At 38.8% G+C, this 17,125-nt stretch overlaps 1 protein-coding gene across 5 annotated transcripts in view; it reads right to left on the bottom strand.

Moving 5' to 3' along the window:
* Positions 1–17,125, bottom strand: part of P2RY8 (P2Y receptor family member 8) — a 76,127-nt gene that overhangs the window by 24,181 nt on the left and 34,821 nt on the right. For 2 of the 5 annotated variants that reach the window (XM_027842393.1, XM_027842396.1), the window contains exon 1: positions 880–1,112. The exons of 2 other annotated variants lie outside the window; for them this stretch is intronic. The gene's annotated coding sequence lies outside the window, so the exon portion shown is untranslated. Of the gene's footprint in view, positions 1–879; positions 1,113–9,055; positions 9,072–17,125 lie in introns of those variants that run through there. One more of the 5 variants, XM_027842392.1, reaches the window with a different exon arrangement.

Here is a 17,125-nt window from a genome sequence, read left to right as displayed (position 1 = left end):
TGCTCAACTAGTTAATACCCAGGTGTAAAATCTACAGTAACTGGTAGCTTTGACCCCATCCTCAGGTTGTCTTGGTTGGGAGCCTACATTTTCTCTTCTTTTCAGGATAACTAGCATGCCTGGTTATGGGTTCATGGTTCAAGGACCATAAATATTTTTTTTCCTCTCTGTCTCTCTCTACATATATCTATATCTATATCTATATCTATATCTATATCTATATCTATATCTATATATACACACACACACACACAGATATACACAGATATATACATATGTATATACATCTTTAATTTTATTTTAAGAACTTAAATATTAAGCTAGAGATTTCAATACATTTTGAATTGGTTGCTAAATCCTTTCAGTTTTGCCTCTACACTTTTTTTTTATCCTTCTGCCTCTATTCCATTTACTTTGCCATGACTCTGATACAGGGAAGACTCAAACCTTTCCAATGAGTTACCATAATGGCTTCTACACTGTTCCCTCTCTGTTCAGTCTTGATTCTCCAGCCTATCTTTCCTATTGCTGCCAAAAGAGTCTTCTTAATCCACAGGTCTGATCAAATCAGTTCTTTGCTCTGAAAGCTTTAATGGCCACTCATTGCAGAAAATTAAAAAGTGAAACTCCTTAACCTGTCATTCAATGCCCAACCTAGCTTTATCCTTTTCAGATTTATTTCATGCAACTTCTCTTCATATATTTAACATTCCAGCCAAATTCACCATTCCCCAATATTATCCTGTCCTTTCCCACTACTGCACATTTGCTCAGGTTCCTTTTTTTCATGCCCCTCCCCCTACACAAATGCCCCCCCCCCCACCTGGAACAAATTCTTTCAGCATCTTGTTTTTATAGATTGTTAGAACTAAAAATTACCTTAGAGATCAACTCCTTTTTTTTTATACAGATGAGAAAAGAGGTCCCCAAAGTTGAAGTGACATGTCTAGGGTCATATAGCCAGTAAATGGTAGAAGTACATTTCCAACTGAGATCTCCTCAATCTCCTCTCTCCTGGTTCCTCACACTGACCTCTTCCATCTGTTGAAGTGATAACAACCCACAGCAGCAACAGATCTTTATATAGGGCTTTCAAGTTAACAAAGTGTTTTCTGTACAAAAAAAAATAGTAAAATAAAAAATGCAAATATTATTACCTGCCCATGAAGGCAGCTCCATGGCACAGTGATAGAGCACAGAACTGAGTTTAAATCTAGCCTCAAATACTTCCTAGCTATATGAGTCTGGGCAAGTTATTGAACTTCTGTCTGCTCTACTTTGGAGTAAGTAGGTGGCAAAGTGGGTAGAATGCCCAGCCTGGAGTCAGAAGAGTTCAAATTCTGCCTCAGACACTTACTAGCTTTGTGACCCTGGGTAAGCCACTTAGCCTTGTTTATCTCAGTTTCCTCATCTGTAAAATGAGCTGGAGAAGGAAATGGCAAACCACTCCACCATCTTTTCTGAGAAAACCCTAAATGGGGTCATGAAGAGTCAGATACAACTGAACAATTACATCTGCTCTACTTTCCTCAACTGTAAAATGGATAAAATATTAGCACCTCCCTCCCTCCCAGGGATGTGGTGTGGATCAAATGAAATAATTTCTCTAAATTTTTCTTTGTTAATCTTAAAGCACTATGTAAATGTTAGCTACTATTATTGTTAGAATTTCCCAAAGGAGGATCTGGTCTCAGAAAGGTTTAGGGACTTGTCCAAGGTAAGTCTGAAGAAGACTAAAGACTTCAGTTCAAGTCCACTGACCCTAATTCAGTCCTTTTTTTTTTCTCTAGAACACAGTTTCTTCTCCAGACTTTCCTTCAACAAAGGTCCAGTTCAAGAGCCATCATCTTTATGAAGCCTTCCCTGATGCCCACAGATAGAAGTGATCCCTTTCACCCTAAATATCTCACCTTCTTCTAACTTCTCCTAAACCTTTATTACACTTTTAAGGGAGGGAGAATAAGTACTTATTAAGCATCTATTATGTGCCAGGCACTATGCTAAGTGCTTTACAAATATTATTTTATTCGATTCTTTCAACAACCTTGGGAAGCAGGTGCTATTATTATTCCATGTTACAGTTGTAGAAACTGAAGCAGCCTGAAGTTAAGTGACTTGCCCAGGGTCACACTGCTAGTAAATGTCTGAGGTTGGATTTGAACTCAGGCATTAATTTGCAGTATAGTTGTTTGTGTACATGTCTTATCAATCAATAAATTCTTCTGAGGTGTATGGGATGTTCGGGGAGGACTAGTACCTCTGTTGTGAGGGATTGTCCAGCCCTTTTCAGGGCTGCTCATTCACCTTCATCCAATTCTCACCTGTGGCTTCAAGCTGTAGCATGCGTAGCGGCCACACCTTGGTAAAACCATCTTGGCAGATGGGCTAAACCAGGCTGGGAGTAAATGACAGGTCTCAAAACTGTCAGTGAGTTAGGGGGATGTCTACTCCAACCATGTGAACACTTCCCTGGTGGAATATGTGGATGAGAACAATTTGTTCCAATGGCCATTGAAGTGGCTAAAGCAGGTGCTGTGGAGCACTTAGAGCTTGGTCAGGCATCAAAGACGCCAAGGCCATCTACCACATGCTGGGCCATCACCAGTCATCCTGACTTTTATCTTGCCACTGGACTTTGATGACTCTGGAACAGAAAGCGAGGCTGCTGATTTTGTGCAACTCTGCCTCACTTAAATCCAATTTATGCACTCTGTGATGTCATTGGTCCTCTTGAAAACAAAGGAAGAACAGCAACAACTTTAAGTGTCTACTACAGTGCCAGGTACTGTGCTAAGTGCTGCTAAGTGTTATCCCTTCAATAGGGTGTAAACTTCTTGAGGACGATAATTAGTTGTAACTAACTGTAATAACTTGCAACTGGCCTTCTCTCCATTCCTCACACGTACCACCATCTCTATGTCTTTGCCCTGGTTATTTTCCATGCCTGAAACTTCGCCTCATAGGATCTCTCACTTCCTTTAAGACTTACCTCAAGCTCTATTTCCTCCATGAAGCCTTATCTGATCCCTTCAACTGCTAGTGCTTTTCCTCCCTAACTAACTTCTATTTGGCTGCCTTGTATTTCTTTTGTAATTATTCTGTATATCCTGTATCTCCTGAAGCTCCTCAGGAGCAGGAATTGGTTCATTTTTTATCTTTTGTATCTCAGTGCCTAGAACATTTGCTTGGAGCATAATAGTTGCTTAATACGTGCTTGTTGATCATTTGATTGATTTATATCTATAGCGCTTAGCACAATATCTTTCTTATAGCAGGCCTTTATGAGTATTGGTGAAAATGAAAAGGCAGCATGGTATAGTGCAGAGGTGGGGAACCTGCCACCTCAAGGTTACATGTGGCCCTTTAGGTCCTCAAGTGCAACTGAATTCAAATGGCCACACTTGAGGACCTAGAGGGTCACATGTGGCCTTGAGACTGCAGGTTCCTCACCTCTGGTATAGTAGATAGAAGATTGGTTTTGAAGCCAGCACTACCTGGGTTCAAGTCTCACCAGTGACACACAGTGGCTATGTGACCCTGGGCCTTCTAGTGTCCTCAGAAATTCTCTTAGATTATACATGGCAAAGAAGGCACATTGGTGGAAGGTTTTCCTTACATCAGAGTTCCATATATTAATATAATCACAAGTCTAGACCTTATCTCTTGTTAAAGTGAAATTGAAATACAGAAAACAGGCAATTATTTCCTCTGAGAAGACCAACTTCATGTTGCTACTTCTAGTAAACCCTGAGAAATAAACAATTGTTAAGGAATCCATTTGGGTAGAGTTCACTGGGCTACATAGTGGTCTTTAAGTAAAAGTTTCCCTCAGTGTGAAATACTCACTTCTGCAAATGCATTTTCTCTTTGGCCAGTCAGGACCACCTTGTCATTGATCTAGAAAATAAAATGCATCCTGGGAAGCTCTAGCTTGTACCAAGCTTGCACATACTCAGCTAGTAGTGTCTTACTAACTACTACTATCTTCCCTGGCAACTTGTTTGGTGTAATACAAGTTGAATTTTGATCAAATAACAAACATGTGTTAAGTTTCTACTGTGTGCCAAGCACCATGGTGCCAGAGATACAGTCATAAAAATAAAAGTTTCTGTCCTCAAGGAACTTACATTCTAATGATAGAGACAACAGATAGATAGGTAGATAGATAAATAATAGACAATTAGATAGATTAATAAATAGATAGATGAGTACGTAGATAAAAAGGTAGATGGATTGACAGGTAGATAACTAAACTGTTAGATTGATAGGTAGATTAGATAGCTACATTAGATAGAGAGATGGATAGATAGATAGATAGATAACAGATAGCTAAAAATAGCAACAAGATGGTTTTTGAGGAGGAAGACAATAGCTCCTGGGAAATCAGGAAAGGCTTCATGGAGAGAAGATAGTCCTTGAGCAGAGTGTTGATGGAAATTAGGCATTCTGAAAGGTGATTAATGAGGAGCGAGAACATTCCAGGTATAAGGGGAAGCCAGTGCAAAGAAAGAATATTACAATATCATCTTCCATTAATATTTTTCTTTTTACTTTTTCTAAGCACTATCACACAGGATAAAACTATTAACTTAAGGTTTATCAGACTTTTTTTTAAAGACAGGCTAATTAGGTTAGCTAGTCCCATTAATTAGGGAGAGTAAATGTAGATCATCTAAAATTAGGAATAGAGACTAGACCTGTGATTTTATTGGTGTAGGGAGTTTCTAGTAAGAAACTTTCTCTATCAAGGCAGATCAGACTGTCTTTTGTAATTTACAATCTTAGAAAGTAGCTTAAAGCAGCACTTCTTAAACTGTGGGTGATGACCCCATGTGGAGTCGTGAAAAATTTGGCAACAGTAAAATTAATTAAAAATCAAATATGTAATGAGTCTCGGGTGTTTCTGACTGCACTTGTTCATGTTGAATCTGGCAACTTTATGGCAGCCTTGGTTCTGAACATAAAGCATGAATATTTTGCACTGTGCAGGCCCCCAGGCCATGCAAACAAGTGGAAGAAGCCCTGGCCTAAAGCACTGAAAGGATAAGGGACTTGTCCACAGTCACACAGTCACGTATTAGAAGCAAGACTTACATCCAGGTTACTCAGGCTCCTGCTACACTCAGCTGCCTCATCATCTAAAGTTACATTTAGTGAAACGACTGAATTTACTTACAGTGGGGCCTTATTTTTAGGATATTTTGATTTGATTCAACAAGCATTTGCTGTATGTGTAAAGCACTATGACAAATCTGGGGATTTAAAGACAAAAGGAAAAGTGGCTTGTGCTCTCAAAGAGTTTACATTCTTCTGGGATGTATTAGTTAATCTGTTTTAAAGGTTGTCCCTAAAATCTTAGTGCAGTTTTATGCTTTCATAGATTTAAACTTCAAAAGTTTAAAACAACACTAAGACTTTTGGGACACCCTGTATACAGAAAGACATTACCTTATTCTATTGGACCAAAGAATAATAAAAATATTTTCTTGCGTAGAAACACAGATGATTAATAAAGAAAATCATGTTGTTAACTGCCACCAACGTCCCCCAGCCTATGCAGTCCTTGTGGTCAGAAACTGGATGAAGCTCTGTCTGACGGAAATCACATAATGAGATGATTGATCTCTGTTTCCAGCTGTTTCAGCAGCCAGCGTGGATTGCAACAGAGCTAGTCGCAAGCATTGGGTAACTTAAGGTGATGAATTCAAATGAATCAATTGAAATATAGTTATTTCAGTTATCCTGTATAGACAGGGCCTGCCTTAGCAATTCGTGTTCATAAAAGTGAATGGAGGTCTTCTGTGTTACTCCTGTATTGTTTGTCTCCCTTCCCGCCCCCTCCATGGCTGCATTTATCTTTTATCAGTCACTGTGGAAAAACTCAACAAGAACAGAGTAATACCAAGCCAAAGGGCAAAGACAAAACAAAAGAAGCTTCTTTCGAACTGAGATAGAAGGGATCATAGAAACAAACTATCTGGTCCTGTCATTTTTATAATAGAGGACATTAAAATTTAGACAAAAAGAGTTGGAATATCAGAGTGTCATCTTCTATTAATATTGTGCTTTTTAGTTTTTCTAAGGGCCATCACACAGGATAAAACTATCAACTTAAGGTTTACCAGTAGATAGTGAGTAAGAGAGGGCAGCTAGGTGGCATAGTAGAGAGAGTTACTCTTCTTCCTGTGTTCAATCCAGCCTCAGACACTGACTAGCTGTGTGACCCTGGGCAAGTCACTTACCCTTGTTTGCCTCAGGTTCCTCATCTGTAAAATGAGCTGGAGAAGGAAATGGCAAACCACTCCACTATCTTTTCTGAGAAAACCCCACAAGGGGGTCCTGAAGACTTGGACATGATAGAAAAAATGACAAAACAACAAGTTAAAGAGACAGAATTTGAGCCCAGGGTCTCTGACAACAGATTCAATGTGCTTTACATTATCCCAATGATGAGCTCATAGAATTTCAGAGTTGGAAGGGACTCTAGTGGTCACCTAGACTAATCCGTAACTAAACAGGAATTCCCTCTCCAACATTCTTGACAAGTAGTCATCAAGTCTCCAGTGATGGGGAGCTCATCATGCTTGAGGCAAGCCATTACATTGCAGTTTTGGGCAGCTCTATTTGAGAGAGAACTGTGAGGATATCTAACTGCCTATTTTGAACATCCCCTTCCCCCTCCATTCCTAGTTCTACGCTCTGAAGTCAATCCCTCTTCCCCACAGCATCTTCATATTTTTTGCTATTTTACGTAGCAAGTCTTTTTAAGGGAGTAAAGACAGAGCCTTATTCCTTTCTGTCATTTGTCTATTTGTCTTGATAATACATATCCTTTAGCTTGATTCTTCTTTTCTAACACTAGGGGCTTCTAATGCCAAATTCTCTAAAGCAGTAAAAGGATCATAATCCTCCATATGCAGCTTTTGTTATGGAGAACATGCCCAACCATGTTTAGTTGGCTTTATTGCACTCCAGATTCTGGTCCACAGATGAGAGATCTAGGCTATCACTCTCAGCCAGAAGCAGCTCTTACCTTGCCTTTCACCCTTACTAGTGTGGTACCTGAGAAGAGTAACTGGAGAGCCCTTCCAAAGAGAACACTTAAATCACTTAACTTCCATCATCCTGTTTCCTTTTTTTTTTTTAAAGCAATCAAGGTTAAGTGACTTGCCCAGGGTCACACAGCGAGTAAGTATCCGAGGCCGAATTTGAACTCAAGTCCTCCTGACTCTAGGGCCAGTGCTCTATCCACTGAGCCACCTGTCTTCCCCCTCAGTTTCCTTTTCTATAAAATGGGGATAATGATAACACTTACCTCACATAGCTGTTTTGAAGACCAATGATAAGCGTAAAGTGATTTACAAAACTTAAAATACTATATAAATGCTAACTATTTTTATTGTTGTTTAGTTGTGTCCAACTCTTGGTGACTCCATCTGGAATTTTCTTGGTAAGGATACTGGAGTGGTTTGCCATTTCCTTCTTCAACTCATTTTACAGATAAGAAAGCTGAGGCAAACAAAGTTCAATAACTTACCCAGGGTGATACACCTAGTAAGTGTCTGAGCCTAGATTTGAACTTGGGGGGATGAGTCTTCCTGACTCTAGACCTGCACTCTATCCACTGTGCCACCTGGCTGCCCCAAAAATGCTACCTACATATGAGTCCTTATTTAAGAGAAGCGCTGATATTCTACTTGGCTTTGAAGAACTCCCTGAACTCCAGATGATTCTTGGTTCCTGGCTCCTCAGTTTCTTCAGCTAAAGAAAGGGATATGCTGCAAGTCCATTTTGAGTAAGGACCAATAAAACTGACCTTGTTGTCAAGAAGACTGAACTGGAATTCTGCTTCCAACTTTTACTAGCTATATGATACGGGACAAGTCACTTAATTTGTCTCAGCTTCATAGTCCTCATCTGTAAAACAGGGATAATAATAGCAACTTCCTCACAAAATTGTTATAAGGTTCAGCTGAGAGAATATAAGTCAAATACTTTGTAAATATTAAAGCATTATGTAAATGCTAGCTATTATTATTATTATTATTATTATCTGAAGAATATAAAAATGCCAGAAACAAATACCCCTCATCCATCTCCTCCTTTTTTGGGCTAACACCACTGTCAGAACATCACATATTTCTCTCTCTGCTTGTCATCCCCAGCAGTACATTAGGCACATGTGGATTCAATCTTTTGGGGAACTCAGCAATATTTACCCTGCCTTAATTAGGTCTATTTTCCTAGCAGTCCCACACCTAACCACTGACTGGGTAAGACATCTGCCTGGGACTTTGTGTGGGAAAACTGCACTTTCTGTTTTTAGAGAGGTGCAGGAAGAGAGGAAATTTATCCAATTGTCTTATGGAAGCAACTCCTTACAAAACTGAGGGAAGAATCCAGCTCGAGTGGGTATTACTGGCCTTTATATTATCCAGTCAGTGAGACAACAGACAGCTCTGCTGAGTGGAGGACCGAATTTGCAGGATCTCAGTTTTTAAAAGGAAGCGATTTATAAGCCACCTAAATTACTGATCTTTAGGATGGAATGAGTCTGGGATTTACTTGGGGAAATGGGAACTGGGAAGCAGATGGCCATGAAGGTGGGGTCAGTATAGCTATGGCAGGTCAGGGCAGGAAAGTTGGAGCTCGTTCTGGGCAGCATCTGTAGAAGCTCACTTCCAGCTGTCACTTAATTGACTTCTATCTCAGAGGGACTATTGAATGGCACGAATGCCCTATGAAATGTAAGCTCATGGAGGGCAGGGACTGGTTGGTTTTTATCTTTTTATTCTCTCTTTTTTTTTTTAGTAAGGCAAAACTTGACCAGAGTCACACAGTTAGTGAGTGTTATGTGTCTTTGGCCAGATTTGAACTCAGGTCCTCCTGACTCCAGGGTCAGTGCTCTATCCACTGTGCCAATTAGCTGCCCGCCTTTTCATACTTTTAAAAAAAAAACCCTTTTTATTCTCTTGAACATAAGAGGCATCTGATAAATATTTATTTAAATTCCCTAGGAAAGATGATACCTCATAGAATAAAATGATCACAAGACCTGGAGTTAGAAGATCTGGATTCAGGGATTCCAACTCTGCCACTTCCTGACTGTGTGACCACAGGCAAATCATGTAATTTCTCTGGGCCTCAGTTTTCTCATCTGTAAAATAGGGACAATAATATTTCCAATTATCTCAAAAGGTTAGTGTGAGGATCCAATGATATAAACTATGTAAAGGGTTACACATAATGGTGAGTTATTATTTTTCATCCACCTTAAGTACTGTTAAGATGGATGAAAAATAATAACTCACCATTATATGTAAAGTTGAAGTAAAATTGACATTCAGTGTAACATATTGCATTATTTATGGTAGCCATATAAGATAGAGATTTTTTTTAAGCAAATGCTGATTGCACTTTCTGTCTCACATCTCTTTGGCACGCTCTGTTCATAATGACTGCAGAGGAAATTTAGAGCATGAAAGAGATGAGTAGATTTCAAAGGGAGAATAAGAAGCTATTCATCTGAGGCTCAGTATAAACTTGAGATCACGTGCTAAATACCTTTCTCACACAGATAGGGTAAATGCACATGAAAAATGTCCTTATCTATTTCTCCTGTCATATTTTCACTTATTACAGAAGTAAAGCTTACAGTAAGTTAGGGCTGATTTGCATGCAATTGTGTATTTTTGTGCTTTTGATCTTCTCAAGTGAGAAAATATTGAGGGTTGCTTTTTTTTTAATCTCTTTCCTTTTTTTAGTGTCACACAAGTCAGCACAGTTTTAAGACAGGTTTCATGCATCTTGGTTTCCATGCTCGCCATAGAACAGCCTCAGCTACAAATTATACAGCATAAATTTTCCATTACAGTCCTGCAAGACCTGACACCTTTTGAGCAACGCCCACATGCTGTTACAAAAGTATTTTCTTGTTGTAACCGTGAAAGATGCAGCTTTGGTCAATAAGTTAAGAATAATTGGTAAATTCATTCATTGGTGGTCCGTTCCTAGGTCCTTTGGGAAGAATGACTCCTTGTTACCCATGCATTGGGCAATAAAAAGAATTCTGGTCTTGAAGTTAGAGGATTGAGATTTAGGAGATTGAAGATACTTTTTTTTTACTTTCTTTCTTTTTCTTCTTGTTTTTTTTGTCTGTTTTTTTTCCCCACAGAATAACTTACATGGAAATGTATTTTGCATGACGGTACATGTATAATCTATGTCAAATTGCTTGCCTTCTCAATGAGGGGGGAGGAAAAGGAGGGAGAAATTTTGGAAATCAAAATTTGAAAAAAGAATATTAAAATTATTTTTACATGTAATTGGGAAACAATAAAATATTAAATTAAAATTAAAAAAAGATGAAACAATAACAACAACAAAAGATTAGGATTTGAGTCCTGGTTCTCACATGGATTACCTGTGTGTCCCTTAATTTCCTTGAACTTCAGTTTCCTCATTTGCAAAATGAGGATAATAGTACTTACATTAGTTAACTTACAGGGATGTAATGGGGAAGGTACTTGTTGGTAAATAGTGCAGCATTCTATAGGTAGGGGCTACTGCTAACTTAAGAATTTCCTGAACACTATTATTCTGTAAAAATATACACTGAGGGTGGATTTTTTGTTGTTGTTGGTCTGTGTTAAGCTCTTTGTGACCCCACTTGAGATTTTCTTGGCAAAGATACTGAAGTGGTTTGCCATTCCTTTCACCAGCTCATTTTACAGATGAGGAAACTGAGGCAATCAGGGTTAAGTGATTCACACAGCTATTAAGTGTTTGAGGCCAGATTTGAATGCAGGAAGATGAATCTTCCTGACTCAAGGCCCTAACTGAGGGTGGGTTCCAGCTAGGAAAAGTATGATATTCATAACAGGACTTTGATAAACAAGAGCCTTTATTAAAATAAACTGATTTTTGGTTGACAGCAGAAGTGATTCTAATTCATTAGCCTACTAATAGCTGCTTCTTCTTTTCAGTCAGCTTGGTGGCATGATGGATGGAGTGATGGACTTGGAAATTAAAAGATGTGAGTTCAAATCCTACCTCAGACATTCAATAGCTATGTGACCCTGGACAAGTCACTTAAACTCTCTCAGTCTCAGTTTCCTCCACTGTAAAATGGGGTTAATAATAATTCCTATCTAACAGGGCTGTTGTGAAGATCGAAAGATATAATATCTGTATAAAGTGCTTTATCAACCTCAAAGTGCTACATGAATCCTAGTTATTATTAGCCTAAATTCCTTCATTTAATGAATATTTACTAAGTGCTCACTTTATGCAGCACAGTCTGCCAGTTGTCTGGGTGATACAAAACTCAAATAACACTTAGTCCTTGCCCTCATGGTAATTAGAGCACATTAGGGGAATAAGACAGTCAGACAATTATCATATCCAATATTACATAATAAATGCATTAGAAAGTTGCAAAATGCCATGCCACGTGAGGTCTGAGCAGAAGAGAGATCAGAGAAAGTTTCGTTTTGGCAGCTGAGTTCAGTTTTAAAATATTGAGAGGTATTCCTCCCAACAAATCCCACTGGTAATTACATGTATGTTATAAATATGTCACATATGTACACAGTTGTTTATCGGTTACCTCCTCTCCTAGACCATGATCACCTTGAGGGCAGGGGCTGTTTTTTGTACCTCCAGGATGTAGTAGGGTGGCTGCTACTTAACCAATGCTTGTTGACTGATGGACTTGAGATAAATAAACACATGAATGAATGGGGCAAAAAAGCATTTACTATGTGCCAAGCATTGATAGTAAATAAAAGGATTTTCCTCTCATACCTTCCAATAATGCATTCTTTAAAACTGACGGTAGGGGTAGCTAGGTGGCGCAGTGGATAGAGCATTGGCCTTGAAGTCAGGAGGACCTGAGTTCAAATCTGGCCTCAGACCAAATACTTGGTCCTTACTAGCTGTGTGACCCTGGGTAAGTCACCTAACCCCAATTGCCTAAAAAAATAATGATAATAAAAAAACTGATGGTGGAAATTCTCCATTTGCAACTACTGTGGGGTTGAAGGTTGTGGAAGCTATAACTTTCTCATTCCTACCAAGTGTTGTTCTTTCTCATCTGTAAAACTGACATAATAATAGGCAATGCAACAAACAATTATTAAGCACTTACTATTTGCCAGGCACTGTTCTAGGTGTTGAGGATGCAAATACAAGGAAAAAAAAGGACAATCTCCCTGCCCTCGAGAAGCTTACACTCTAATGGAAGAAGTTTGTTGTTGTACAGTTATGTCCAATTTTTCAAGGTGGGGTTTTCTTGGCAAAGATACTGGAGTGGTTTGCATTTCTTTCTCCAGCTCATTTTACAGATGAGAAAACTGAGGCGAACAGTGTTAAGTGACTTGCCCAGGATCACAGAGCTAGTGAGTGTCTCAGGTCAGATTTGAACTCAGGAATTTGAGTCTTTCTGACTCCAGTCCTGGTGCTCTATCCACTGCACCATCAAGCTGCCCAATGGGGGAAGACAACATGCCCAAAGGAGCTGAAAAGGTGGAGATTACCTTCAAGGGCCTGGTATCTAAATCAGGAAAGTGACAAGCAAAGCCAGGAGGGAAATAAATGATTCCAGGGGCTAGTCTGAGCCACTCCTCAAAATGGGCTGTTCTCTGCTCACACTATTGGTGCCTTTGCCATGGGCCCAGGAGTCACACCAGCCCACTCTGTCCTAGAGGACTGCCACCTGGCTATACAACATCTCTATCCATGCTGCCACTGTGACTGGCTCGGGCTATCTCACATCATGCTACATTGCAGCAGAGATAATGGCAGTCCTTTTCTTCTACACCATGAAGTACAAGCCATAGGACCCCAGGGACTCCAGCAATGACTGCTTTGAGTTCTCTGAGGGTCATGTGGCTCCCATCCTCCATTCTGTCTTGGCTGAGATGGGCTCCCTGCCAGAGGCCAAGCTGTTGAATTTGAGAAAGATCAGCTCCATTTTAGAGGCCACCAAGTCCCTTAAACAAGCCTTCACAAATGTGGCTACTGGCTCCCTGGGTCAAGGGCTTGGAGCAGCTTATGGAATGGCCTACACAGGTAAATACTTTGATAAAACTAGCTACTGTGTCTATTGTATGTCAGGCCATCGCCCAGGGAGCTATCTGAAGGCTCTGTGTGGGAGTCCATGGCCTTCGTGGACAAGTTGGACAACTTGGTTGCCATCTTTGACATTAACCAGGTGGTCCAGAGAACCAGAGTGCCCCACCATAGAACCAAGTAGAAGTGTACCAGAAGTCATTGCAAAAACTTAGGTATGGAGGGAAAAGGACCCACATGTACAAAAATATTCATAGCAGCTCTTTTCGTGGTGGCAACGAATTGGAAATTGAAGGGATGCCCATAAATTGGGGAATGGCTGAACAAGTTGTGGTATATGAATGTAATGGAATACTATTGTGCTATAAGAAATGATGAGCAGGCAGATTTCAGAAAAACCTGGAAAGACTTGTATGGACTGATGCTGAGTGAAGTGAACAGAACCAGGAGAACATTGTACACAGTAACAGTCACGTTGTATGATGACTGATGCTGATAGACTTAGCCCTTCTCAGCAATACAAGGATCTAAGACATCTTCAAAGGTCTCATAATGGAAAATGCTATCCACATCCAAAGAAAGAACTATGGAGTTTGAATGCAGATCGAAGCATACTATATGCTATTTTTTTCTTCTGTTTTGTTTTGTTTTCTCTTTCTTGTGGTTCCTCCTATTGGCTCTAATTCTTCCTTACAACATCACTAATGTGAAAATATATTTAATAGGAATGTATATGTATAGCCTATATCAGAGTGCATGCCGTCTTGGGTAAGGAGATGGGGAGGGAGGGGGAGAAAAATTTAAAACTCAAAAGCTTATGGAAGTGATTGTTGAGAAATTAAGATAAATTAATAAAATAAATATAAATATATTGTATATAATATTATATATATACAATAAAATAGAATAAGATAAATTAATTAAAAAAACAGGTGTGGAAGATAAGGAATCTTGGCATGGGAAGCTCCTTCCCAAAAATATAGTGTGATAGGTTATTGAGAAAATATGATAGTCAAATCCAAAGCAGGAAAAAGATTCTAGTTACCTTCTCCAAAGAGGATGGCAGCACAATTAACATCACCAACATCCAGGTGCCATCTCCCCCAAATTACAAGCTTGGGGACAAGATGGCCACCTACCACCCTACAATGTGGCTCTGGATAAGAAACTCATTCTTGGTAGCTCCTGTGCAATAAATGGCTGGATTCTGACTGTGGAAGACCATTACTGTGAGGGTGGCATAGGAGAGGCCATGGTTGCTGTCATAGTGGGTGAACCTAGTATCACCATTACTTGCTTGATGGTTGGCAGCATCCCCAAGAAGCAGGAAGCTGGCACAACTGCTGAAGATGTTTCTGATCAACAAAGATGTCATTGTACAGGCCATCAAGAAGGCCTGTTTTAGGCTTAAGAAGCCTGTTGGGAACGCCAGACCAAAACAAGGGGTAAGAAAAAGAGATAAATGTTCCTGTAACTTTAAATACATAAAGTAACTTTTATTACTGTTGAAGATCAGTCAAAAAACAACAAAAATAATTATTAAAAATGTTTTGAGAAGAATTTTAAAAATTTGAATGAACAGTATAACATGGCTGTTAATAATAAATCTAATGAATTTGGAACTATGCCCCCAAAGTTAATAGCCTTTAACCCACAAACTAGGCCAATTACCCAAAGAGATCAAAGGAAAAGGAAAAAGAACCATATGTAAGAAAATATAGCAACTCTTTCTGTAGTAGTAAAGAACTAGAAACTAAGGGGGTGTTCAATTTTGGAATGACTGAACAAATTATGGTTGATGAATGTAAAAGAATGCTATTGTACTATAAGAAATAATGAAAGGGAAGGATTCAGAGAAACCTGGAAAGACTTGTATGAACTGATGCACAGTGAAATGAGTATTACAAAGAGGACAATTTATACACCAAAATCTATAAAAACAAACAACCTTGAAAGTGTTAAGAACTCTGACCAATTGGGGGCAGCTAGGTAGCGCAGTAAATAGAGCTCTGGCCTTGGAGTCAGGAGGACCTGAGTTTAAATCCAGCCTCAGACACTTAACACTTACTAGCTGTGTGACCCTGGGCAAGTCACTTAACCCCAATTGCCTCAAAAAAAAAAAGCTGATCAATCCAAAGATTAATCATGATTCTTGAGGACCCATAATGAAACATGCTACTCACCTTCTTCCTGATAGAGAAATAATGGACTCAGGGTGCAACCTGGGATATATTTTTTCTGAATATGGCCAATGAAGGAATTTATTTTGCCTGACTATGGAAATTTATTATTTGTTACAAAGGTTTTTTCTCTTTTTTCTTTTTTTTTTAGTACATATGGGAATGAGAATGGGAATGAGAGGGGAAAAATCTGCTTCTGTTTATTAAAAAATAAATTAAATTTTAATTTTAAAATTAAAAAATATAGCATATTTAAAATGTATTCAAAAATAAATAATGTATTCAAAAATAGTAAAGTGCAGGTCAAGCTTTATGTATAAATGTAAATATATAAATATATACATAATTATATATATAAAGAAGTTTCTATATATAACAAGAAGTTTCTATATATAACAAACTATTATATATATAGTTATATATAACTATTATATATAAAACTAATATAACTATTATAAATAAGTTTCTAGATATAAGAAGTTTCTATACATAACAAGAAGTTTCTATATATAACTATATTTGTTACTATATAATTTTATATGTACATATATACACATATGTGTATATATGTATGTGTATATATACATGTATGTGTATGTGCACACAACAATCTGACCAAGGCCTTGCCCAGAGAAGTTCATCAATATTGTATGCCAGGAAAACAGGATTAAGTTGAGCAGAATTTCATAGAAATTTACATTTTGTACATTTCTTTTTTTCTTTCTATCCTAGCCACTATGCCAGGTTCAAAGTACACATATATAAAATCCAAACAGTTACATTTCCCTGACAAGTGCAATGTTGGCTCCTAAAGGTATGCATGAATGAGGGGAGAGGTAAAATGGTGTTAAATGCTGTTAAAAAGTTATTTTAAACATTAGAAAATTAAATGTGGATGAACTAGTGCATTTAGTAATCAGTCCTAAGGCAGCTGTTCAGAGCTTTGGTTCTAGATTTTTTTTTAAACAATTAGACATTTTTTTCAACCTCATTCTGACAAAAATACCTTTGTCATCAAACCAATGAAGAATAGATAAGTTGAAAAATGTGTGAATTTGGTATTTCCCCATTTTGGTTTATGTGTGCAGTTTCTCCAGGAGAGTCACAGATATACAAAAAAACCCCAAAAAACCCAGTTTAATTCATTTGACTACTAAAATTGATTGTATATGACAGTATATCATACTGATGGGGAAAGTAGATATGTCCTGAAATCAGTGATAGAACATCACAGTTCCAAAGAAGCTTGGAATTACTGGATCCTTACCTTTTAAAAAAAGTAGGCAAGGCCAGGTATAGTGGCATTTACCTGTAGTCCCTGCTGTTGGTTAGGCTGGGGCCAGTGAATTGCTTGAGTTTTGGAGTTCTGAGCTACTGCAGGTCTAAAGCAATCAAGTGTCTGCATTGCACTAAGTCTTCCTTTTTTTTTTTTAAAGGCAATTGGGGTTAAGTGGCTTGCCTAGGGTCACACAACTAGTAAGTGTCAAGTGTTTGGTCTGAGGCTAGATTTGAACTCAGATCCTCCTGACTTCAGGGCAGGTGCTCTATCCACTGCGCCACCTAGTTGCCCCTGAACTAAGTCTTGTAACAGTGAGCTCCTCCCTCTACATTCCCCCTGGGGGGAGTGGCACCAACCTACCTAAACAGGGTTGAACCAGTCCAGTGTGGCAAAATGGAGCAGGTTAAAGCTTCTGGGATAAACAGTACTGTTATCTGATCTACGAGTGGTCTGTGAATGGCCAATATATTTCTAGCCCAGGTAAGATAGACGGATGAGACAGACAGACAGACAGACAGGCAGACAGAGTCAGAGAGATGGAGAGAGAAAGAGAGAGAGAGAGAGAGAGAGAGAGAGAGAGAGAGAGAGAGAGAGA

The sequence above is a fragment of the Vombatus ursinus genome, unplaced genomic scaffold (assembly GCF_900497805.2).
Source record: "Vombatus ursinus unplaced genomic scaffold, bare-nosed wombat genome assembly UNPS02014872.1, whole genome shotgun sequence".
In the NCBI taxonomy this organism is placed as follows: Eukaryota; Metazoa; Chordata; class Mammalia; order Diprotodontia; family Vombatidae; genus Vombatus; species Vombatus ursinus.
The sequence above is the reverse complement of the archived record's forward strand: the minus strand, read 5'-3'. Positions and strand labels throughout refer to the sequence as shown.